Below are 25,229 nucleotides of genomic sequence, written 5' to 3'. Positions count from 1 at the left end.
CCAAACCTTATATCTTTAGGAGAAATCCTCTGTCCTCAGCTTCAGTTTGCATGGATTCTAACAGAATATCTTGTAGCACATGGAACACATTTTGCAAAAAGGAACGCTATCACGACCCACTAACTCCTTTAATGATTTCTCCAATGGCCCCTCCTGTGGTCAGAATAAAATCTGCAGCAAAGACCCTACAGTGTTGGCGGGCTGCTACCTTTTAAGCTTTCTCAGTGAGAGACTCAGACTTTAAGTCTCTATTAAGCCTTTCTTTAGGTACAGGTGCCAGATCTTCACTGCACTGAGTTTGTCGAGTGCTTTTTATGGGGCACTCCGAGTTGCTGCCAAACACTGTGTCTGCACTAGGTGAGATGCACTTTGCCATTTATTCTCTTAATAATAACATGGTCTTCTTTTTTTTTTTTTTTTTTTTTTTTTTTTTTTTTACTTAAGCAGTCTTTAATGAAAGCCGTGCATGGGATGTCTCTACTCCTGCATCTTCTCGATCGTTTCTTCCTTGTATTTGCCCTTCTCCTTTCCTACTTGTCGGGACTTGGCTTTCCTCTCCAGGATCTTCTTGCGGTCCTTGTCCAGCTTTAGCCTGGTGATAACGACCTTGCTGGGGTGGATGCCCACGTGGACGGTTGTGCCATTAGCCTTCTCTCGCTGGACTCGTTCGATGTAGATGACGTACTTCTTCCTGTACACTTGGACCACCTTGCCAATCTGCTGGCCTTTGTAGTGTCCACGAACAACCTGAACTTCGTCATCCTTCCGAATGGGCATAGACCGAACGTTATACTTCTGTCTCAGCTCTTTGGAAAGAGGGGAAGACATGATCTTCCTCCGAATGTGAGAGGGCGCATTGAAATGCCGTTTGCGGTTCTTGCTTCGGTCAGAAGTCACGAAGGGATTGAACTTCATTTTGGCGGCTGCGATCCACCGATGGCCGCAAAAGGAAAGAGCTAACATGGTCTTCTTACATGGTTTGATTTAACCATCTTGAGTAAATTCTACTAACTCATTGATTAAGATTTGTAGGAGCTTCATTGGAGGCATTTTGTTTTGTTTATTATGTCTTTTTATTTTGGGTAGCAGCATAATACTGGCCTCACAGAATAAGACAGAAAAGATTTGCTCCTAGTCTATATCTTTCTGAATATTCTATTTTTAAAACTTGGTATTGTTATTATTTCTTTAATATAGGAAGGAACTCATCAAAGAAACCAACTGGTTTGGGGGATTATTGTCCTCACTGATTGCATTTCTTTAACTGTTCTAAGTTGATTTGAGTGTTATACTTCTTTTTGAGTCAGTTTTGAAGTTTTTCTATGTCGAGGCAATTGTTGAAGTAAACCATCCCGTTTGTTGTATGTAGCGCTCCTCGAGGGTCCTTATGCCTTTCTGTTCAGAGGCTCTGTAGTGGGATGAGGCCCTCTCTCTCTCACGCCTTAGTAATCTGGGTCTTCTTTCTCTTCTCATAGCCTATGTAGTGAAAGGTTTGCCAGTTTTACTGGTGATAATTTGTGTTGATATATATGTATATAATACGTGCATGTGTGTATACAACACATATATGTATATGAACACACACACACACACACACCTTTAATTATGACTACTTCCTTCTTTCTGCTTCCTTTGCATTTAGGGTTTTTTTTCCCTCTTTTGTTTCCAGCTCCTCAAAGTATAGAGTTAGGCTATTGATTTGAGGTTTCTTACTCTTTCTAAAATACAGACATTTATTCACTCATAAATAGCTTTGCTTTGGCTTTATTTTATTAAATTTTGATATGTTTTTATCGCTACTTTAACTAATCTTCAAGTATTATATAAGTATTGCCATTTCTTTTTTGATTCAGTAGTTATTTGGAACACTGTTTAATTTACCCAAATATCTGTTTATCTTTGGTTTTGAATTTCAATCCATTGTAATCAGAGGTCATATTTTACACTACTGTGGTCTTTTAATTGTAGTCAGTCACATTTATGGCTTAACCTATGGTCTGTTCTGAGAAGACTATCCTTCTCTAGTGTTTGTGGAAAGTTATGTAAATGATTGCTAGGTCTATTTAGTTCATGGTTTTGAGTTCTGTTTCCTTAGTTGATACTTTTCTTGGTTATTATGCATGAAAGTCAGCTACTAAAGACCCAGAGTAGTGTGGTGAAATTATATATTTTTTCCAACCTTAGTTTCTTCTGATTTTGAAGTCCTCCCATTCGAGACAGATGTGCTCATTATTGTTAATGCCCTCATGGACAAGCCATTTATCATTATAATGTTCTTTCTAATAACAGAATTTGCTTTAAAATCTGTCATGTTCAATATTAATTGTCAGCTTGATAGACTCTAGAATCACCTCAGAGATGGGCCTCTGGGCATGCCAGTGGCGGGTTGTGTCACTGTTGGAATGACTCTTGTAGAGTTATAAAGATATATAGTTGGATCATGCAATTAAAAAAATTGCAGCCTGGAAATGTTTGCCTCCTGATGAGAATGTTTAATTCATTAAATTTAATGTCTTTCTGATACTAGGATTTGTTGTCTATGTCATTTTCTCTGACTAAAGAACCTCTTTAAAATTCCTTCCTCCAAATATAGTAACATTCTGAAGTGTACTGAAGATTCTAATATGTGAGTTTTAGAGAGATGCAGCATCATAATTCTATTGATAGTTATTTTTGACAGTGTTTTTTATTTCTCCATGTGATTTGAGTTACTGCTGTTTTGTGTCCTTTTATTTCCACCTAAAGGACACTCTGAGAATTCATTTTAAAGGGGGTCTGCCTGCAGTGAACTTGTGCTTGGGTTTATCTTTTTAGTGCTTTGAATGCCTCACCTCATGATTTCTGGTTTTCATGATTTCCATTGAGAAATTAGCAATACATAACTTTGAGGCTCTTCTGTGTGTGATGAGCCATGCCGCCACCCTCACCCCCACCCCCTGGCTTCACTAGTCCTTATGTCTGCCTGTAGCTGTCTCCATTTTGCTTGGACTTCATTGTGTTTCTTAGATGTCTCATTAATGGTTTTCACCATTTTTGGGAAATCTGCTGCCATTATTTCCTCGAGCACCCCTTCTGTCCCCTTTCCCTCCTCCTTCTGCACATCCCACTGTGCGTACCGTGATCATCCTGCTGTGTGCACTATGATGCTTTACTGATACTACCTTTCTGCTATCACACTGTTCTCATCCCTTCCCCTAATTCTCCAGGTTTTGTTTGTTTTGGCTTTTTAAGATGGGGTTTCTCTATGCACTCTTATCCAGTGAGTCACTCTATAGACCACGATGGATTTGAACTCAGAGTCCCACCTGCCTCTTCCTCCCATGTGCTGGAATTAAAGGGGCCCAAGATTAAGGGTTCTTTAGGAACCGTTTTGGCTTGATGGTTCTTGTTTGCAACGCTTCTTGTTGCTGTTGCAGGCGTTGCTAAGCAACTATTTTTGTTTAACCTTTTGACAAATTCATTGTGGGCAAAATGATCACAATAAGCAAAGAAAAGTGAGAAAAGAAAGAAAAAAGATAGATAGATAGATAGATAGATAGATAGATAGATAGATATAGATAGACAGACCGATCCAGTGAGGTCCATAGGAAATTGCCAAAGCAGGTCAGACAATGACAGCAGGTTTGGTGGCTTGGCAAAGCTCTGGACTCGTACTGTCCATGGCTCTCAGGTTTCTGTCTTTCACTTTGACGGTAAGCGGTTGGTCTTTAAGGCTACTGAAATTTGGGAGAAGACATGAGGTTAGGAAATTCAAATTAACATGAATCTCACTGATTTCACTAAGATTACACAATGTTTCTTGATTATACCATTAGTGAGATGGCTAGTGTATAAAAGCACTGGTTATGAAAGCACAACCCAACTTTTACCCCCAGAAAACACATCCCTCTGACCCTGTCTCAAACACATACATACTACACCCCAACCAAACCAAACCAAACCAAACCAAACCAAACCAAGAATCTGTTTTGTCATGATTTTCATCACTTCTGCTATCAGGTGTCTGATGTGATTTCTTTGCATGTATCCTGTTTAGGCTTTATAGAGTTTCTTGACTATGTAGCTGAAGGTCTTCCTAGTGCATTTACTGTTGATACTATAACAAAACATCTGAGCCTGGGTAAAAATAAATTTATTTTGCTCATGGTCTGAAAGCTAGAAGTCCCAGATTAGTTGCTAGCATCTTAGTTTCTAGGAAGGGGAAAGGTGTCATGGTGCTTCAGCTCATGATAGAAAATGGGAGATCTGTGGAAGCATGTAAAAGAAATGGAGACTAAAATTCTGTGACCTGCTTTCAAAAACCACTTCATCAAACCACTCCCCTCAAGGCTATATGGAAGAGGAGGCAGAAAGACTATAGGAACCAGAAGTGATGGAGGACTCCAAGGATATTGGAGGATATTTATTCATGAGCTCTCTAGCCCCTCATCCAAATATATTTCACTAGACCTTACTTCTCAGTGCCATTACATAGGAAGCCAAGCCACAACATGACTTACGGTAGAAATAAACCTTTGCATGTCTTTTGAGAGTTTTGGAAGATCTTTAGTCACTATGAATATTTTTTCATACAGAATATTTTGAGAATGTTTTTTTCCTCCTCCAACTCCTCCCAGATCTTCCCTCCTGATCTATCCACCCAATTCTGTATTCTCTCTCTCTTTATCTCTCTCACAATCTATATCTCTTTATCTAACTCCATCTCTCTATCTTTAAAAAACCCACAAAAATAAAAATAAAAAGCAAGGAAAAGCCAATAAGACAAAAAAATAAATAAAACAATACAAAAAGTACACACACACACACACACACACACACACACACACACACGTTCCTTCTTTGTTGGCCAATAACCTCTGAGCAAGGGCCCTGCCATGGAGTGTGGTTGATATAGCCAGTAATCAATTTTCTCTTCTTTGGCAGGTATCAATTTCAAATAAGTTTCATGGTTAGGAGAGGGACCCAGTGTCCAATTCCCCTTCCTAGTGTTTGAACTTCATCTGGCTTGGACCAGTGAAGGTCTTATGCCTACTGTCACAGTTTCTTTGAGTTTATGTGTGCATCAATCCCATTGTGTCATTGTGTCTGTAAGACACAATATCCTTGGAGTCCTCCATCACTTCTGGTTCCTGTAGTCTTTCTGCCTCCTCTTCCATATAGCCTTGAGGGGAGTGGTTTGATGAAGACATCTCATTTAGGAAGGAGTTCTCCAAAGTTTCTCACTCTCTGTGCTTTGTCTAGTTGTGGGTCTCTGTGTTAGTTCCCATCTACTGCAAGAGGAAGCTTCTCTGGTGAGGGCTGCGTGATGCACTGATCTATGGATATAGCAATTAGTAGCTATTTTATTGTTATGTTCATTTAGCAGAATAGAAACCTCTTAGTAGCTTTTCCCCTGGGCTCATTGCCTATATAATCTCAGGTTCTTGGCTACTTTAGCACTGTCATGGATGTGTTTTATCTTGTAAAGTGAGCCTTAAATTCCACCAGAAAGTTGTTGGTTACTGCCATGACATTTGTGTCACTAGTGCACCAATATGTTTGCAGTGGTCCCTGCTTGTAAGAGGCAGGGTTATAGATAGATGGTTACCTTTCTCTTCTGGTAGCATGCAGAGTTTTCCCCTATATCGTGAATGCTAGTCAGTGGGGGTGAAGATTTTACTTAGGCACTAGCTCAGCTCTAAGTTAAATGCCATGTGTAAGTATCTCCTTCAGCAGTTTCAGCCACTATCCTTTAATTATTGCTCATGCTTCATTTTATTTCCTTTTTATGGTTGTGTCATAATATATGCACTTCCATCTGATGTCACATGCTATTTTCTGCATTTTTCCTTATTTTAGACTAATGTGACTCTGGTCAGAAGACATTTCTACTAACATATCTTCCAGTTCACCAATTCTCTTTTTGACTGTATCAAGCTTACTCATTGCTGTTTTTTTTTTTTTAAAATTGCCATGGTTTTTAGATATTTTCTTTATATACATTTCAAATGCTATCCTGAAAGTTCCCTATATCCTCCCTCTGTCCTGCTCCCCTATCCACCTACTCCAGCTTCTTGGCCCTGGCATTCCCCTGTACTGGGGCATATAAAGCATTGCTGTATTCTTTATCCAAAATTTTTACATTTTTCAATTCTATAATTTCTGTATACTTATTTTTGCTATTTTTAGTTCAGTGAAATTCTTTATCTTATTTTTCTCAACATATATATATACTAAAGTAATTTTAGAATTCTATTCTCTGCTCTCTAATAGGTGAGTCTATTTGTGCCTAGTTAGTATTTATTGATTGAATTGTAATGCCATGCATGGAAAACTGTCCAGGCTCTAGAAAATGTTGATTTCTTACAGAGAGAAGTCAGAGTGATTATTCCCTCAATTTAAAGATTGAGATGGCTTAAAACTTGTACTCTTCTCTCAAATAGTTATACCAGTTGTACCTGAAGCATGGTATTTTAGAACCAAGTTAGTCATTTTATTTTAAATGATATTATTTTGTTTGATCAACTTTGTAAAAATCATAATAGGCTTCAGTCTTATTGCATGCCTGAGCACCGTAGTTTCTTATGCCTTACTTAGTAAACAAAACCAAAACCAACCAACCAAACAAACAATACTAATGGATTATATTTTGTTAAATCTCTATTTCCACATGAACATTTGAACATTCAGTCATGTTTCCACTGTCTACTTTCATTTTGAAATTGTGCTTTTCCTGGAAACACAAACACAGAAAACTTAGAATTGAAATTGTGGTCATCTGGATTGTTTCCCTTTCTCTGTTTCTTTCTTAATTTATTCTTTCTCTACATTGGCTTCTTCCTTAAGTAGTCGGATTTTCCTAAACTCAGATCGTCTGTTCCCAATGTTCTTAACAGCATCTCAATTGAGTTCTCCCTCATCTCTGAATCTGTTCATGTGATCAGAGCTGAGTGCCTCATGTCAGTGACTGAATAGAGTGGAACAAAGCCCCTCGGTCTCTTTGAGTTACTGTAAAAGAATTCCTTAGAATAAGTAGCTTGCAGATGACAGATTTTTATCACTTGCAGTTTGAAGTGTTGAGAAGATCAAGATCAGGATATCGTCTTCTTGCTGTGTTCTTACACAGAACAAGCAGTGAGCCAGCTTGGAGCATGATGTGGACTGCTCTTATGAGGTCATGGATTTCTTTCATGAGGTCGTGGCTCTCCTGACTTGATCTCTTCTGCAATGCTCCATTTCTCAATGCTTTCAAGATTAGGTGCCATAATACAAATTTGCAGAAACCCCCAAATATCCAGATCTCAGCAACACCATGAAGCTAGTGGATCAGTCTTAGCTACCTGGAGCTGTCAATAGTCAAGCTGAGCAGTTTAGCAAAGGAATTCTAAGCTCTTCCCAGAAATCAGAAGAGATTTGCAGCAAAAACAAAATGCCTGCCATGGTTACTCTTATCAGCTCATGAGCTCATGAGCTCATGACTTACCAATGGAAACAAACATGTAAGTATGTCACATGCTTATCAAATGAAAATCTTTAAGGGAGTTGACTAGAAAACTATATGTAAATGTCTCATATATGCATCCCAACTGCAGTCTCCCCTCCTTCCTCACCTCCCAGTCCCTCCCCTTTCCTCTCCTGCAAATCCACTTCTCCTTTGTTTCCCTTCAGAAAAGGACAGGCCTCCCAGGGATAGCCACCAAACATGGCATATCGAGTTGCAATAAAACTAGGCACCTACTCATACTAAGGCTGGATGAGGCAACCCAAAAGGAGGGAAATGTTCCAAAATCAGCAAAAGAGTCCCAGACAGCCCCTGTTTCTACTGTTAGGAGTTCCACAAGGAGACCGAGCTACACAACATATACGCAGAGAACCTAGGTCAGAACCATGCAGGCTCCTTGACTGTCAATTCAATTTCCGTGAGGCCATAAAGCCCAGGATAGTTGGTTGTGTGAGTTCCCTTATAGTGTTCTGACCCCTCTTGCTCCAAAACTCCTTCCATCCACACTTCTCGGGATTTCCTGAGCTCCACCTAATGTTTGGCTGTGGGTCTCTGCATTTGTTCCCATGAGTTGATGCATGCAGCCTCTCTGATGACGATTAAGCTAGGCTCCAGTCTACAAGTACAGCAAAGTACCATTAGGAATCAACTAAATCCTTCCTTCCGTCCTTCCTTTCCTCCTTCTTTCCTAAGCCTTTTATCATGAAGGGGTATTGTATTTTGTTGAAGGTTTTTCAGCATCTAATGAGATGGCCATGCGTTTTGTTTTCTTAAAGTTTGTTTATATGGTGGATTACACTGACAGATTTTGTATGTTGAACCATCCCAGCATCTCTGCGATGAAGCCTACTTGATCATGGTAGATGATCATTTAGATGTGTTCTTGGATTTAGTTTGTGAGTATTTTATTGAGTATTTTAGCATCTATGTTCATGAGAGAAATTGGTTTGTAATTTTCTTTCTTTGTGGAGTGTTTGTGTGGTACAGGTTACCAGGTGACTGTTTCCATAAAATGAATTTGGCAATATTCCTTCTGTTTCTATTTTTGTGGAATTATTTGTGGAGTATTGACATCAGATCTTTGAAAGTCTGGTAGAATTTTGTGCTAAAACAACTGGCCCTGAACTGACTGATTTTATTTTCTTATGTGTTAAAGGTCTATTTACATTTTTAAATTTGATTTTGATTTAACTTTGGTAAGTGGCATCTATCAAGAAAATTACGGGCTGGTGAGTTGTCTCAGTAGGTAAGAGCACTGAGTGCTCTTCCAAAGGTCATGAGTTGAAATTCCAGCAACCATATGGTGGCTCACAACCATCTGTAACAAGATCTGACGCCCTTATCTGGAGTGTCTGAAGTCAGCTATAGTGTACTTACATATAAATAAATAAATAAATCAAAAAAAGAAAATTACCCATTCTTTTAAATATTCCAGTTTTATGGAGTATGGGTTTTTAAAGTATGACTAAATGATTCTTTGGATTTCCTTGGTATCTGTCATTTTTGGTTTTGTTAATTTAGATATTCTTTCTCTGCCTTTTAGTTAGTTTGGATAAAGGTTTGTCTATCTTATTGGATTTCTCAAAAAACCAACTCTTTGCTTCCTTGATTCTCTGTCTTGTCTTTGTTTCTATTTTATTGATTTCAGACCTCAGTTTGATTATTTCCTGATTCTGCTGGAGTTGTAGGACAGGATATGGAGACAAGGTGGGGGTGCTTTTGGGAAAAGCTGGTCAGGCTCTAAGGAAGTGTTGCACATCTGTGGGCTGGTGGGTCTTACCTAGGGTTCTGTGTAAGATGGCCTCTGTGTAAGATGGTGTAGTAGGGGGCCTCTGCTGGAGCTTTGGCCTGGGATATGGAGACAAGGGGAGGGCAGAAAGCTACATTTTAAGTTAAACTAATAATGACTGCCCCACTTCAATTGTTGTTGTTGTTATTATTATTATTACTTTTGCTCAAGTGTATAGAAATAGTTGGACTATTCTCTCTTTCCATGTGTATTAAGCTTTGCTCAGTGAGGTTCCACACTCAAGTTAGAGAGAGAAAAATAACTGGTGGCTACATTTAGGCTGTGTAAATGGACACTTGACATTCAGAACGGGATGATCTGAAATAGACATTGATTGGTATTCATCTTTGTTGTGTGTACTTTTATGCTAAGGCCTTTACTCTGGGAAAGTGGCTGTGTTACCAGCCCCCTCTCAGCTTGCCTTGAATCCATGGCTAAAAGACACATACACAGTTTGCTCCTTTTCAACTTTCTTTAGGACACAACTGCTGGGTGTTACTATCTCCCATCTGGAAAAGCATGTCCTTAATAATATTTCTATCTTCTCTCTTCCCACCTGCCCTACACTTCAGTGGCTAGTCCCACCAAGCCCCACCTCCTCCTGAGACCTCACATGACTGTTGGCTTCTTCTTCCCCCAAAGCACGGCAGAAACTCCTCCTCTCCTCCCTTGCTTTTCCTTGCCTCCTCCAGGGACCTAGAAGTCTCACCTGTCCCTTCCACCCAGCAATTGGCCCATGGCTTTCTTTACTGACAGATCAAGAACCAACTGGGGAATAGGACAGCATCAGAACCACCTCCTACAGATCTTGACCAAGAAATTATTCCATCATTTGTTTGATTTTCCCAATAAAAAATTAGAAGTGTGTTTTATTTTGAGAAAGAAAAAAGAAAAGAAAGCAAAATAGAAACAGTTTTAACCTAGCTCTCATTTTTTCTTGACTGGAAAAGACAAAGTGGCCACAATCGATTAAGGAAATGACCATTGTTTTCATGCCTTGAATTTTGTGAAAGATTTTTAGCTTTAGTTGTTTTCAAACCTTATTTTTAATGATGGTTCTTAAATGCTTTAACCTCCTTTTTAGCCCACCACCCACCAGAAGTTGTGGGAAAGAAAGGATGGGGCAGGGAGTAGATCTGTTTTGAAAGGCTACCTGGAGCAACTCCCATCTGTATTATCTGGAATATAATATCAGCAGTTCAGTTCCCATATTTGCAGGGGCAGCTCGATCAACTCGAAAACATAGATACATCAATAGTCCAGTTCAGTAGAGTCACCATAGCAAACAGGAATCAGCAGTGGTGGCACTATCTGTCAGAGACAACCAGGCCTCTGCCTTGGCTCGAATGAGCAGGAGGTACCAGGAGAGACAGCAAGAGAAGTCCTTGGCTGTGCCTCTCTCAGGGAAGCGAAGATCAATGAACAGGCGTTGCACAGCTAGCTATACCAGCAAGCCAAGCTCTGTCTCCATCACTCTGTGGAGTTCTATTTATACCCTCCAAATATCACGTGTCCTCCATGTGCCTTGCATCAGCACATGCATCCAATCAGCCTGAGTTTGCAGAGTCCCAACAAACTACACAATGTAAGGCGGACCAATACATGTGGTTAGCAAAGAATTCTTCATCACGTGTCCTTTCACGTGCTTGCCTTAGCAGAACATCTCTCTCCTGTGTCTGCTTCAGTGAAACGTTCCTTTACAAGTCTGCCTTAGTCTTTCACCAGTGTTCACTTCAGGAAAACACTCCTTCACATGTGCGCCCCAGTCAAACATCATCTAACACAACTGACTCTACAAAGAACACTTAAACATCTGTTTTAGCTTTGCAAGTAGACGTCTTCAGCAGATAAAGGGCACAGTGGGCACTCAGGGGTCCCTGCTTACTGCAAACCCAGTTGTGTTGACTATTTAACTGTGTGGTACATGAATTGACTTTGAGAAAAGCAAAACGCTTCACTTTCTTCCTGGTGTTTTTGGGAGGGTAAGCTAATTTCACATGTGCCAATGCTCTTAGAGATCTGAGTTTCAGAGCCAGCACGTACTAACCCTGAAGGAATCCAACACACAACAAATACCCAGTTATGTGTGGTTCTCAGTATGGTTTTCATGTGGCTTCAAATTGAACTTCCTGCAATAGTAATAAAGGCAACAATATCTATAGCAATAACTTGTAATAAAATTAACATCTATTAAGTTTTTTTTTTGTTTTTTTTGTATGTGGGTACCATGGGAAACACTTTATATGGATAGTTTTATTAAATCATATAAAATCCCAGAAGTAGTGGCTATATTAAGTCTTATTTTATGGTGAGGAAATTAAGTAATCTCCCCAAGTTCACAGAGCTATAGAATGCCAGAGATAGGATTTCAGGACAGTCAGTCTGTCTCCAACCGTATCCAACCTACCCTTTTGTTCTAGTGACTAATGGATTTACAGTGCCAGTCGGGATATGTTCAATGGGGATGCATTTAGTTAACACATAGGAGGATGGGGGTAGCGAGATTGAATAAAGGCTGAGTCAATGGCTTTGACTTCATTGACTCTTACTCGACTGGGCTAAATGAGCTCAGCCGACTCGGTGTCTCAGCGCACTCAGGAATGATGAAAGCCTTGCCCCCGAGTTAAAGGCTGTTGGTCTGGGAAAGAAGAGGCATTAGGAGGCTCTTCTGTTGGTTGTGGGATGGAGCAGATTCACAGAATAAAGGCCAAGAACATTCGAGTGACAACCTGTGCCCGTTAAGCTCACTGACAGCCAGAGCAGAACTTGTTCATTTACGGGCACCATTGAGAAGCCCTTATTATTCAACCTGTGTCTCCAGGGAAAATGTTTTCACCATTTAAAACAAAAAGCAGTTTGTCTCCACATCAATTTAAATCTTGTCGAAATGATGACGAGTCTTCACAGACCCTTTCCTCCATTGTCATCAGCCTTTGGGAAAGCTGGATCTTGTCCTGCAATTCCAAAGTGTGTTTTGAATTTGATGCGCAACCCTGAGTCCATTGACTGTGGATCAATTTGAACTTTTTTCCAGCGCTGCCTCATCTTACTTTTTCTAAGAGATACAGACAAAAGGAAAAGAAAGAATCTGCCTCAAAGGCCCCCGGAATGAGCCCCCCCCCAGCTGGCTTTCTCTGTAGTTGTTGTCATCCCCGAGAAATGCACGTATGTGTTGCAAACAGCGGGAGCTGTGGCATGCTCGCTGAGGATGGGTCCAGCCTCCCGCAGGACTGTGTGAATGGAATTCAGTATACACTGCAGCTTACAAATATTGTCCATTGTCATTTGTCCTCAACACTTGATAGATCAGTTTAGTCCAGAGCTCACTGATACGGAAGAGATATTGACTTGTCCCATTGTACAAACACAGAAAGGCCCAACCCCAAACCCTTGCCTCTGACCCCGAGCCCCATGTTCTATGAGCTGTGGGGTTGAGACAAGAAACTGCTAGAGCCAACAATGGCCCTGACAACCATACGTTATTGACTCAGACTGATTGGAAATTAAAGCACCAACCCAGGAGGAAATCCTGTACAGAGCTCGGGGTGTGCTCGGATGCTCTGTGCTGACGATCTCACTGAGTCATTATTCTCTGAAGAGAAGCAGACAGCCTACCAAATGCTTTTTGTCCTCTTTCCTTAGTGAAGTTTGGCATTGACTAAGGTGCCATGAGACGATGAATGTTTCATCTCTACCCTCCAATTCATATGACTTTTGGGAAGCCTTGTAACTTCTGGGTGTCTCCATTTAATTAGTTTGTGAGAAATGAGCAGTTCTATTGCTCACTTTCTAAATCATCCAAGACAGCTCTGGACTGTGATATGGACATCCATCCATGGGTTTAGGGCTGAGGTGAGATGCTGAGGAAAGCAGGCACTCACTTCTTCCCATGCTGGGCTCATCCTTCCTTAAGAATTGGGTAGCTCTTTGCATCCAACAGACAACAGTGTAGTACAGATCTGTCCTGTCTTGTTCTAGGTATCTTCCTTCCCCAAATATTATCAGGAACTTTCCCAATAGCCAAACAGACCTTGGGAGGTTGTGTTCATAAGGTAGCTTGTACTCCCTCTGCTGGCTGGCTTGTATTTCTACTCCTTAAAGGTTGTTTACTTTCAGTAAAGGAAATTTATTACGGGTGTTTTTAGTTTTTTGTGAGTACAACTTAGACAAAGCTTTTGATACTGTGTTTTCTGTGTCTGTAAGACTTACCATTTTCTTTAGCGAAAACAATATAGTCCCGGTCCGAAAATGTTTTATCAAGGTACTGTTAGTAAGGTTTAGCATTGCTAGCCAACTCCAATTAGTGACGTGAGATAGGAATGAAAGGACCATGAAGTATTAGCCGCTGCCATAAAACACTGAGAGGCTGCTCTAGGAACACGAGAAGAATCTGATTTTAATGGCAGCCTGAATCATCAAAGATTTGCTCGAATTTGTCAATTCGTAGTAATATCATGGAGCTATCATGCCGAGAGACTCAAGCTCTACATTCTGCTTGTGTTCTTCACTGGGTATGCTATAATGTTAGGCGATATAACAGACAGAAGAAATGCTATCTTGAAGAGAGTTCTAGCCAATGAATATAAAATGAGAGAATGGGAGTTCTAGCATTGTTTGCAGTTGCTAATTGACTAATAGTTCTCAGTGTGGGCATCAAAGCCCACCAGCCAGCCAGCTCTCCATGTGCTTCCTGGTGAGAGAACAGACCGCCACCTGTGCAGACGCCAGAGGTGTGGAATCAGAGATTGATAAATCCTTGGATCCAGGTGCCAGTAGACAGGAGTGCCAAAGGGCCCAGCCAGGAAGAGAAAGGGGAGTTGTCAGTGCTGCTTCTGTTGGCTGGGTTTTGAGCTCTGCTAGATAAATTCAATTTTGCCAAAACTCACGTAGTCTTAAGAATTTCTTCTTGTATATAATTTTGTATATTCATTTGATTTTCTATTTCGTTTAATCTGGTTTACCCTCTTAGAGCTCATTATAGGCTTAGATTAGAACTGGATGATAATGTGAGAAACTATTACAGATAAAGGTACTTAAGAGATGACTGGTTTTATGTTGTTGCCTCCTTCACCCAGGTACTGGGCTAGTTTTCCTCACAGGATTTATTGAGCACCTACTATGTGCGGGGCAGTTCTTACACACTGCTCCTTAACTCCTCAAAGGATACATTGTTCCTGTAACCTCAAAATCGTTACCTTGATTTTGCAGTTGAGGACAATGAGGTCCTGAAAGGGACAACCATTTTCTCCAAGTCACTTAGTTACTTGTGAAAACTGAGCTGAAGCCATACACTGAGCTCTTTTTCTCTTACCACAGGATACTCATTCACTATCTGCCTGCACTATTGCAGTTTTCATTATGTAATCAAAGCATCATTTTCTACACTGAATTTGAAATGAAATGGACCACGGGACTTGAGTTTCAGTGTGAGTTATAAGATTCGTTGCTTTGGGGTTAGCTGTCCTCATGCATAGCTATTTTGGCAAGCAGATGGAAGCGCATTTGAACATTAATAATTAAAGCATTGGGAACAGTGGTTCTCAACCTTCCTAATACGGAGACCCTGTAACACAGCTCCTCATGCCGTGGCGGCCCCCAGTCATACAATCATTCTGATAACTGTGATGATGCTACTGTGATGGATGGTAAATATCTGATCTGCGGCCCTAAGGGATCACGACCCCCATGTTAACAATCACTGCTTTAGAGGCTAGGAAGGCTGAGCTGGTAAAGTGCTTGCTCTAAGAGCATGAAGAACTGGGTTCAAGTCCCAGCATCCATGTGAAAACACATGCAGGGCTGCATACAATTGCAACCCCAGGGCTTGTAGGCAGAGACACAAACATCTCTAGGGTTCCCTGGAAAGACCTAGGGACCAGTGAGAGCTTTTGTGTCAATAATGTCTAAGCAACAACACATTGGCTTTCCCTCCACATTCATGCATGCACATGTGCATGTACTCCTGAACACACACACACACACACACACACACACACACACACACACACACACACACATACACACACACACACACACACATCTTAACCACTCCAAAATCTCAACTAATTTTTAATTTTTTCAGGAGAAAATATCCCTCATCCTTTAACATTTGGAAATGAGCCTTGACTGTGGGTTTTTTTTCCCATGTAATTAATAATAGATTTTTAAGGTACTTACGATGATTCTGGGAAGTGTTTCTTAGGTACTAGACCTCCCACATGCTTAGAAAACAATCACGTTAAACTTTCTCCCCTCCCCCTTACCCTCCCTTCTCCCTTACTCTCTCTTCTTCCACTCTTCTTCCAGTTCCCTCACATCCTCTTTCTCTCCCCTCCCTCTCTCTCTTCCTCCTCCCTCCTTCTTTCTTTCTTTCTTTCCTTCTTTCTTTCTTTCTTTCTTTCTTTCTTTCTTTTTCTTTCCTTCTCTCTCTCTCTCTCCCTCCCTCCCTCCGACCCTCCTCTCTCTCTCTCTTCCTTTCTTTCTTTCTTTCTTTCTCCCTCTCTCTCTCTCTCTCTCTTTCTTTCTTTCTTTCTTTCTTTCTTTCTTTCTTTCTTTCTTTCCTTCTCTCTCTCTCTCTCCCTCCCTCCCTCCTCTTTCTTTCTTTCCTTCTCTCTCTCTCTCCCTCCCTGCCTCCCTCCTCTTCCTTCCTTCCTTCCTTCCTTCCTTCCTTCCTTCCTTCCTTCCTCCCTCCCTCCCTCCCTCCCTCCCTCCCTCCCTCCCTCCCTCCCTCTCTCTCTCTCTTTCTTTCTTTCTTTCTTTCTTTCTTTCTAGTAGCTCTAGGGATTGACTTAATTGAGTGCTTAGTGCATGCTAAGCAATATACGGTCACCAAGCGACAACACAGGCCTAGACATTTTGTTTTTGAAGTGACTGGCTACCATTAGAGGAACTTGAACACTGCACAGACTCAGCAATGGTGTGTAGACCTAAAGAACAGTCTACGATGACTGATTCTTTATTACAGAGCAAAAATTATTTGGCTAAGTTAATTATGGGGCTACAACAAATAAATCTAACAGTGATGCCACGGGCTATGAACTCTGTGCATCCCCAAAGGGCCATGGTTCTTAGCTTGGTTGTCCATCAGAACTAGCTGAAGTGGGTATAAGTGACTACACAGTGCCGACACAGTACCCAAACTTCCCAGTTCTCTAGATGATGATTGAAGGCGTTGTAGTATCTAAAGTTCTCCAGATGGGCATTCATGTGCTCTGCTGTCTTTAATACCCAAGTACATTGTGTACTATGAAGAAATGCAAAATTATTTACTTTTTGGTCAGGGGTCTCATTTGGAGATGGGAGGCCATGGGAAGGTCTGCTCACTGGCTATCTTAGTTTGGTTGCTATTGCTGAGATAAAACACCAAGGCCAAAATCAACTTGAGGGGGGGAAAGATTATTTCATCTTGAGATTCCAACCAAGTCACCACTCCCTGAAGTAAGCAGAGCAGATATCTGGAGGCAGGAACTAGAATGAAGGCCACAGAGGAACACTGCTGACTGAATTGGTTTGATCAGCTTTCTCATAGACCCCAGGATCATCTGCTCAGGGACAGCCCTGCCCACACTGGGTTGGACCCATTCACATTAATCATCAATTAAGAAAATCATTCATAGGCCAAATTGATTGGGGCGTTGTCTCACTTAAGGTTCCCCATTCTCAGATGACTTGACTTTTTATCACTTTCACAAAAAACAAAACCAAGCAACAACAACAACAACAACAACCCAAACAACCTAGCCAGTAGTCTGGGCATTCCAGAACTCTAATTGGGAGACATTTCTCTATGCTACTATATCAGGGGTTGAACAAAGATAACAAAGAGAATTTGCCAGATAATTGTAGCCCCAAAGGCTATGAAAACTTTCTAAAATGATACCCTTTCTGATGAGAGATTGCATATACATCCAGACACCATGACTTGTATGACAAGTGCTTTATAGGGGCCCAAAAAACACAAGAGTCTTTAGAGAAAATGAGGCACGGAGGCCTCCTGTCTTTCTCCTCCATTTTGATCTTCTGAAATGCTTTGGTTGATGCCTGGGGTTGATCAAGATGTGATGATGTCACCTGCATGACACAGAGTGACACTTCTCCAAGTGAAGGTTCAGAATGACTGATCTCAGACACACTGACTTTCTCCAGCTGACGGCAAACTCTGTTTTCTTGTGACCCTGTGGACATTTGTGTCAGGACGACTCAGTTTCTTTGCTTATCTGATCTGAGCTAATTGTGGAGTAGGCTTGCTTTCTGGACACTGTAGCATTTTACCAAGAAAAAAAATTAGCTAGCATGGCTCTTTCTAACTTATCAAAAGCTGCCTGAGCTGGGCTACACTGCCGATCTAGACAGTCACGGTCAGTGTAAACATTTTAATTATAATTTGGACATTTGGCTTTCATTAAGAGATAGAGAAAAACTTTAGCTTTTTTTTTTTTCATGGAACCCCCCTCCAAAAGGCACTTCTGTTTCTTAACACACACGTACTTTGATTTTGATTAACAATAAAAGAGAAAGACATAAACAAATGCAAATAAGTGGGAGAAAGAGAAAGAGGGTGGCAAGAACCGGTTAATGAATAGAAATTCCCCTCAGGCCTGAAATCACAGGACTGGGCCTAGTTAGGGCCCCAAAACAGGAAGGACAGAAAACTGAAACCCGTGGTGGTCTCTCTAAGATTAGAAGTGTCCCTTTGGTGAATTTTTAAACTTAAAAAAAAAAATTCAATACTTAGCCAGATGGTAGTGGCACAGACCTTTAATTCCAGCAGGTAGATCTCTGTGAGTTTGAGGCCAGCCTGGTACACAGAGTGATTTCCAGGAAACCCGGGGCTACCCAGAGCAATCCTGTCTCCAAAAACCAAAATGAAGGATGGTGATGGTGGTGATGATGATGAGCAATATTTGATGACTCTTAAACATTTTTTTGTGTGTGTGAGTATGTATTTTCCTGCCCACTTTTGGAAGAGTCTATGTAAACTTATGAGATGGGCTGTGATGAATGGTTTATTGGGTGTTAAAGTGCAATATGTGCTATCTGAAAAACTGACAGAAAGGGTGACCCTGGGAATCTGGAATGAGTTCCTTCATCTGGGAGGGACACTTGTCTATGATCACTGTTTGAAAGTTAATATATATACATGTGTGTGTGCATGCTTGTGTGTGTGTGTTTATATGGGAGAATGTACGAGTGAGGGTGTATATGCACATATGTGTGGCCTCCAGAGGTTAACCTTCCACGTCTTCCTCAGTTTCCCTCCACCCTGTTATTTTTTGACACAGGGTTTCTTACTGGCCTGGGCTCACTGATTTTCCTAGACTGCTGTGTGGTAAGCAAGTCCCAGGCAGCATCCTGGTCCAGGAGCCTTGCTCCTCCCTTCTGCCTTCACAGGACACAGTAAGAAGGTATCATGTCTGAGAGAGCAGGCCCTAGGCAGACACTGACTCTGCCACTAATTAGATGCTCTTTCTAAATCACCTAGTTTACAATGAATTTTGGATTCAGTTTGGGGATCTATATTAATCTTGAACTTTGATGCATGGCCATTGTACAAGATAATTTTTGGGTTCTCGTTGATTGTAAAGGTTCAATTATTCCGTAGAACTAATGTATCAGTAATAAAGGAAGTCTATGGCATGAGCTGTGTAAACTTACTGGGTTTTAACAGATGTAGTGGACCTGTCATACAGAGCTAGAGTCTCTAGGTTCTACCCATCCAAGCCTGACTTCTAACCCAAGAAGGGCTGGGCTGTGTTCTCTAAGAAAGAACACAAAATTAAGTCTAAATTTCTCAAGAGCTGGCCATGCCTCTGGTACCCACCCCCCATAACACCACGTTTAGCACCCTTGACTAAGACCAGATGCCAATAATTTTTTAAGTCCTTGTGAGAAGAGATGGGGGGAGGGGAAGTGCCCATTATATAAATTACAAACAGTGTTCCTGTCTTAAGAGGTATCTTAAGCCTTGAGTTTCTCTTTTAAGCATGGAGCCACTTTACTCTGGAAGAACCACTCCTAACTAGAGCAAAGTTTAAAGTTTAAAGGAGCACCTTTAAAATGGAGTTTAATACAGTTTGGTTCAGGGAATAAGAGTGAGGCCCTTGTGAAACTTTTCTTTATGGTGGAAAGAGCTTTGTTGCTACAGAAAACCTTTCTGTAGGCTGAAAAGTTGTTTTCTAGGTGTAAATTTAAAGCAGGGATTGAAAACAGAGAGGGGGAACATCAGTTGGTCTAATACCTGTCTTGGCACAGCCTGCAAACTAATCAAGCTTATTACATTTTTAATGGGTAAATAAATAAACCGATAGATAAGTAAATAGATAAATAAAAAGGGGGTCATTTTATGTCAGTGAAAACGACATAAAATTCTAATTAAGTGTCCCCCATGAAAAGTTCAGCAGGATCCAGTCCTGTTCATTCGCTTGGGTATTGCCTAAGGTGGCTTTGCCACTGCAGAGCAGAAGCCTTTTACAGAGGACACACAGAGCCTACAGAGCAGAAAATCTGTAGACTCCTATCCTTTACAGATAATGTCCCTTGGCGTGTGTGTGTGTGTGTGTGTGTGTGTGTGTGTGAGAGAGAGAGAGAGAGAGAGAGAGAGAGAGAGAGAACGGAAGCTGAGGAAGGACACTGCTTCAGTACTCTGTACTATATCCTTCTAAGATGGGCTCTCTCACTTAACCAAGGCCTAGATGGGAAGCCAGCAAACTGCAGGGATTCCTCTCTCCTCACCTCTCACAGCATTGGGGTCACAGTCGTACACACACACAAACACAGACACACAGATTCCCCCACAGACACACAGACACAGACACAGACACAGACACACACACACACACACACACACACACACACACACACACACACGCTTGGATTTTTTTTTCTAAAAGCATGGATCCTGGAACTTTGAACTCAGGTCTGCAAGCTTTTGAAGCCATCACTCGTACCCACTGATCTATCTCTCTTCAGGGTCTCAGTACATAGCTTATGCTAGCCTCAAACTTGTAGTCTTCCTTCCTCAGCCTCCCAAGTGCTTGAAACTCAACACAGCCTGCTGTGCTCCCTCTCAGACTCCAAGCTCCTGGTTGGTTCATCCTCTCAGGGAAGCTTTGTGGCCCAGACCTCAGGCCCTTCAGCCACTGCATACTCACTCTCTTTGTTCCTGCTGCCTTGTTTGCCTTTAGCCTCCCAGAAATCCAACCATTTGGCCACTTCTTGACATCCAACCACTAAATGCCTTTGCAGAAAATACACAACAAAAACTCTTTATTGAGGTCTGAAAGATGGCTCAGCAGGTAAAGACATTTTACCTGAGTTCAACTCCTGAAACTCACATAAAAGTGAAAGGAAAAGAAGCAACTCCACAAAGTTGTCTTCTGACCTCTACACACAAGATGTGGCATGCACACATGCAGGTACACACACACACACACACACACACACACACACACACACACACACACACACACTGATAATAAAGAAAAAAAAGTTGAAATTAGGGCTTGTCCACATCTTATTCTAAGAGAAAAAGGCTGGCAAGGGATTTGTCTGTTTTGTCAACACAGACCTATGAGCCCATGAGTATTTTCTGCCTGCTTTCAGCAGCCAAGACTCTCCCTATCTTCCCATACAGGCAACTAATTCCTATTCTGACCGTGTAGATTGAGGTCCTTTCCTTCCTCTAAGGCCTGCTTGGGAACAGATCTGTTCCTCTTCTGCTGTCGCAGCTCTTTATCTCAGTTACCTCTCGTTCACAAGTGTGATGACTTACTCTCACCTCACCCTAATCGAACCACTCCTAGCCAGGTGTGCCGGTGCATGTCTATAAACCCAGTGTGCAGGAGGCAGAGGCCACACTGCTCTAGATAGCAAGGTCCCAGCTAGCCAGGGCTGTCTGGTGAGGGATACTCCTCACTGGCTGAGTAATTCTGGTTTTGTGGGAATCAAGATGAATCAAAAACAAACAGAAATAAAATAAAGTCAATTGGGGTTTGATTCATACAAACAAAATGCTCTAGATCCAGTACAAATAGGGAATTAATCTCAACATAGTAGCCCGGAGATGTGGAAAGATAAAATGTTTTACAAAAGTTGCCTCTTGAATACATATATACATATATTTATTAAAAACTTAAGAGGAAAATATGATAAAATATATTATATGAATATTTAAAAATAAATTTATGAGAGTATAATTAAATATACACACAACATTAAATGTTAAAGGATTGCTAGTAGGCAGATCTCTTGTGCCCCCAAACTTAGGTATATATCAGGTGTATTTTTTTTTAAATGTTGTTAAACTTAATTTCTCCAGTCTTCTTTCTGCCAACTTGTACAGACTAATTCTGACTCAAATCAGAGTAAAGATAAGAGACACTGTTTTCCTTGATACCTTCAGTGTTCTCTTCTTCACTCTTTCTGTAAGGGAATGACTGGTTTCCATGGAGGCTTACACAGCTGTCAAGAAAGAGGCATTGAGATTCATTCATTCATTCATTCATTCATTCATTCATTCATTCTTATATTCAATCAACAATTTTTTAGTCCAGTTACTGTTCTAATCCTAGACATATGGTAGTGAAGAAAACACTAAAATCACAAAAGCAGAGACAAGAAAACCATGGCTCTCTGAATGAAGAGAATCAAGACGTGGTGACAGTACCAGGTAAGTGTTTCAGAAACATGGGGAGGGACAAGGAGGGTGAGCACAAGGAAAGCCTAGGGTATTTGTCAACGATGGCCAGGAAGACTTACTCTGATGCTTAAGCAGAGAGTTGAAGGAGAGAGGGAGAGAGGGGAGAGAGAGAGGACAAGTGGAAGAAGAGGGGTTTGTGAGTGGAAGAGGTGGAAGTGTTTAAAAATATAGATTTGGGAATAGCATGTATACTCATGTGTGTTCTATATAAGTTTCTGTTAAGTATGTGAGAATGTATAAGTGAAAATGTATATGGGTGTGCCTGTGTAAGTGTGTTTTGTTGAGTGTGTGTACAGGTGTCTTGTGAATATCCTGAATGCATAGCGCATCTGAGTGTGTGTGAGGGGTTGTATGTGTGAGAGTGTATGTGTGTGTCTGTTGGAAGGGTCTTTTTTTTTTTTTTTTTTTTTTTTGGTTTTTTTCTAGACAGGGTTTCTCTGTATAGCCCTGGCTGTCCTGGAGCTCACTTGGTAGACCAGCTGGCCTCGAACTCAGAAATCCACCTGCCTCTGCCTCCCGAGTGCTGGGATTAAAGGCATGTGCCGTAAGAAGGGTTTTAATGATAGTGTGTGGGGCCTGTTAGTGTGTGTGAGTGTGAGAATGGTGACATGTGACTGGGTGTTGGGACTGAGTGCAAGTGTGTGTCAGTATGTGAGTGACAGTGAGCATGTTGAAGTGTTAGTGTGTGCTGCTGTGTGTGTGTATTCATGAGAGCATATTGATATGTGTTAGTGAGTTTGGGTGTGTGTATGTGTGTGTATGCGTGTGATAGTGTGTGTATATGAGTGAGTGTGCTTGTGTGTGTGGAGGACAGGCTTCTGCAGACCTTCATCTTTCATGTAGCTCAGTCCAGGACAGCTAAAAGCCCTGGTGACAGGATCAGTTATGAGCTTAGTCATGTCTACATCCTTCTGCTTCTGACTAGAGTCAGAAGTCCCATCTCCAGGACCTTTCCCAGTCTCCTACAGTGGTTCACACATTCTCCCACTGGTACCCTTCCCACCAAGCCACAAACTTGCTGGGAACTTCAACTCGTAAGCCTCTGATTGTTTTTCTTCCAAAGATTTGCCTCTTTCTTAATCCCAGTGCTTTTTGAATCTCCAAATTCAAGAATGGATTTTTTTTTTTCTTTACAGTGAGAATTTTTTTCTCCAAATTCAAGAACGGATTTTTTTCTTTACAGTGAGAAATTTTTTTCTTGATGCTTTCTCTAAAAACATATCTGTCACTTAATAAAACACATGGGAAAAGAGAAGACATGACTGTCAGAGAATCTAGGGATGGAAACCACATCAACGAATATTTTTACCTTAACTCCCCAATACAAGATTGAAAAGACTCACTATGTGGGAACAGTAGGCATCACTTGTGTTCGGCATTGCTGCCAACTATTCCCTGGCTTTCCTAATATGTAGACCCTTTCAATGGATGCCAAGTAACAATAAAAAGCCATAAAAATAAGCAATAAAATTATATAGTAATAAGACTTTGTTAGTTGGTACAGTTTTTTTCCTGTTTCTCTTATTCTTGTGCACCTGCCCAGCTGGACATTTTAAAGAGACACTTGTAGGTAGGTTCTCTTTCCTTTCTTCCCTACCCCCCTCCTCCTCTTCTTCTGGAGGTAACTACAACCTTTATTTTCTTCTGAGGTAGCTTCTTCTAATGTTTTCTTTTCTAGGATAATTTCAGAAAAAAAAACTGTAATTAGCTCCAAAATTTTGCCTGTTGGAAATATATAATTCAGCTGCTATGTTAATGTCTTTCATGGAGACTAAGCCTTGGTGCTTTGAGAAATTTTCTTCAATTATGTTTATAGTTGAAGTACTATCATTGGCTTCATATCATGGCTTTACACTCATGACTATATCTGTAAACAACTGCATAAAATGTTCTCTATCAGATGGAGGCAAAGATTTAAAATATGCTTATAACCATCGATGGCCATTTTATGATCATCCATCTGCTCATAAATGTTTGACTCCTTCCACAGGTAACTGATGTTAGTAGGCTCGTATTTAAGAGCGTCTGTATAGGAGAGAACAGCCTGCTTAATACCATCTTGTTCCAGAGGCATTTCTGCCAACCTAATCCATTCTTCTGTGTCACTGGAATTTAAGTGTGCAGCAGTCAACTAATACTACAGTGATGTCTCTATGTCACTTGGTCCTCATACTCCATGGCAAGTGTAGAGAATGGCTCAGAAGCCAAAGGAGCTTGTTTTATGATTTGCATGCACATCAATATTGCCTCTTTTTGTTCCCCTGCAGCAAACCGACTATTGGCTTCACCCTTGAGACCTTTCAGGACACTGAGGGGGTCATCTTAGAGAAGCCTCTTCTCTTTCATCATTTTTGATTGTTTGTTTTAGGGTTGAGAACCATTTCTGACACAAATATGTCACATGCAGTGGTTTGCTTAGGTGTTTCCTCCTCGTCCTCCTTGTCATCCTTGTCCTCCTCTTCTCCTTCCTCTTTTATCACTTCTTCTTCCTCTTCCTCTCTTCCTCTTCCTGTTCCACTTCTCTTTCTCTTCCTCTTCGTCCTCCTTGTCCTCCCTCTTCCTCCTCCTCCTCTTCCTCCTTCCTTTTCCTCCTCCTCCTCTTCCTCCTTCCTTTTCCTCCTCCTCTTCCTCCTCCTCCCCTTCTTCTTCTTCTTCTTCTTCTTCTTCTTCTTCTTCTTCTTCTTCTTCTTCTTCTTCTTCTTCTTCTTCTTCTTCTTCTTCTTCTTCTTCTTCTTCTTCTTCTTCTTCTTCTTCTTCTTTCTTCTGTCTTTCCAAGCATGGAAACAAAGATTTTGTGAGTTGACTATCTTCTCTGATGTTCTGATGTTTCTCCTTTATTGGCATCTTTGTCCTGGGAGTTAGTGGAGCCACTTCCTGTTGGTATGGGACTTTAGAATCATTACTTTTTCTTTGAGTAACGGTTTTCCTTTTTCCCCAAGAATTTTCTTTTCTTTGGTATTTCTCTCCTATCATTGCCTTTTGAACTCTTCAAAGGAGATTTTCCTTTCCGGTAGTCTGAAAAGTTCTAACTGCATTCCAACATGTCTGCTGAGCCGAAGCAGGGGGAAGCAGCAACATCTTCTCCCACTTCTTCCAACTCACCACCAGGAACACTCCCTGTATGGTCACCTCTAAAGGATGATGTAAAATCCATTAGCCCACCTACCTGGTTTGGAGCATGGGAGCCTTTTGACTTTCTTGGTGCATTCTTCTCTTCCCTCCAAGGACACCATCTACCTCATTACATAGATACACACTTTTTA

General features: G+C 41.1%; 2 pseudogenes across 1 annotated transcript; both read right to left on the bottom strand.

The window, feature by feature from the left end:
* Positions 1-417: 417 nt before the first annotated feature.
* Gm15772 (predicted gene 15772) lies at positions 418-956 on the bottom strand (annotated as a pseudogene). The gene has a single exon (NR_003373.1). The product of NR_003373.1 is annotated as a predicted gene 15772 (transcript).
* On the bottom strand, positions 23,586-24,406 carry Gm18985 (predicted gene, 18985; annotated as a pseudogene).

The sequence above is a fragment of the Mus musculus genome, chromosome 5 (genome assembly GCF_000001635.26).
Source record: "Mus musculus strain C57BL/6J chromosome 5, GRCm38.p6 C57BL/6J".
In the NCBI taxonomy this organism is placed as follows: Eukaryota; Metazoa; Chordata; class Mammalia; order Rodentia; family Muridae; genus Mus; species Mus musculus.
The sequence above is the reverse complement of the archived record's forward strand: the minus strand, read 5'-3'. Positions and strand labels throughout refer to the sequence as shown.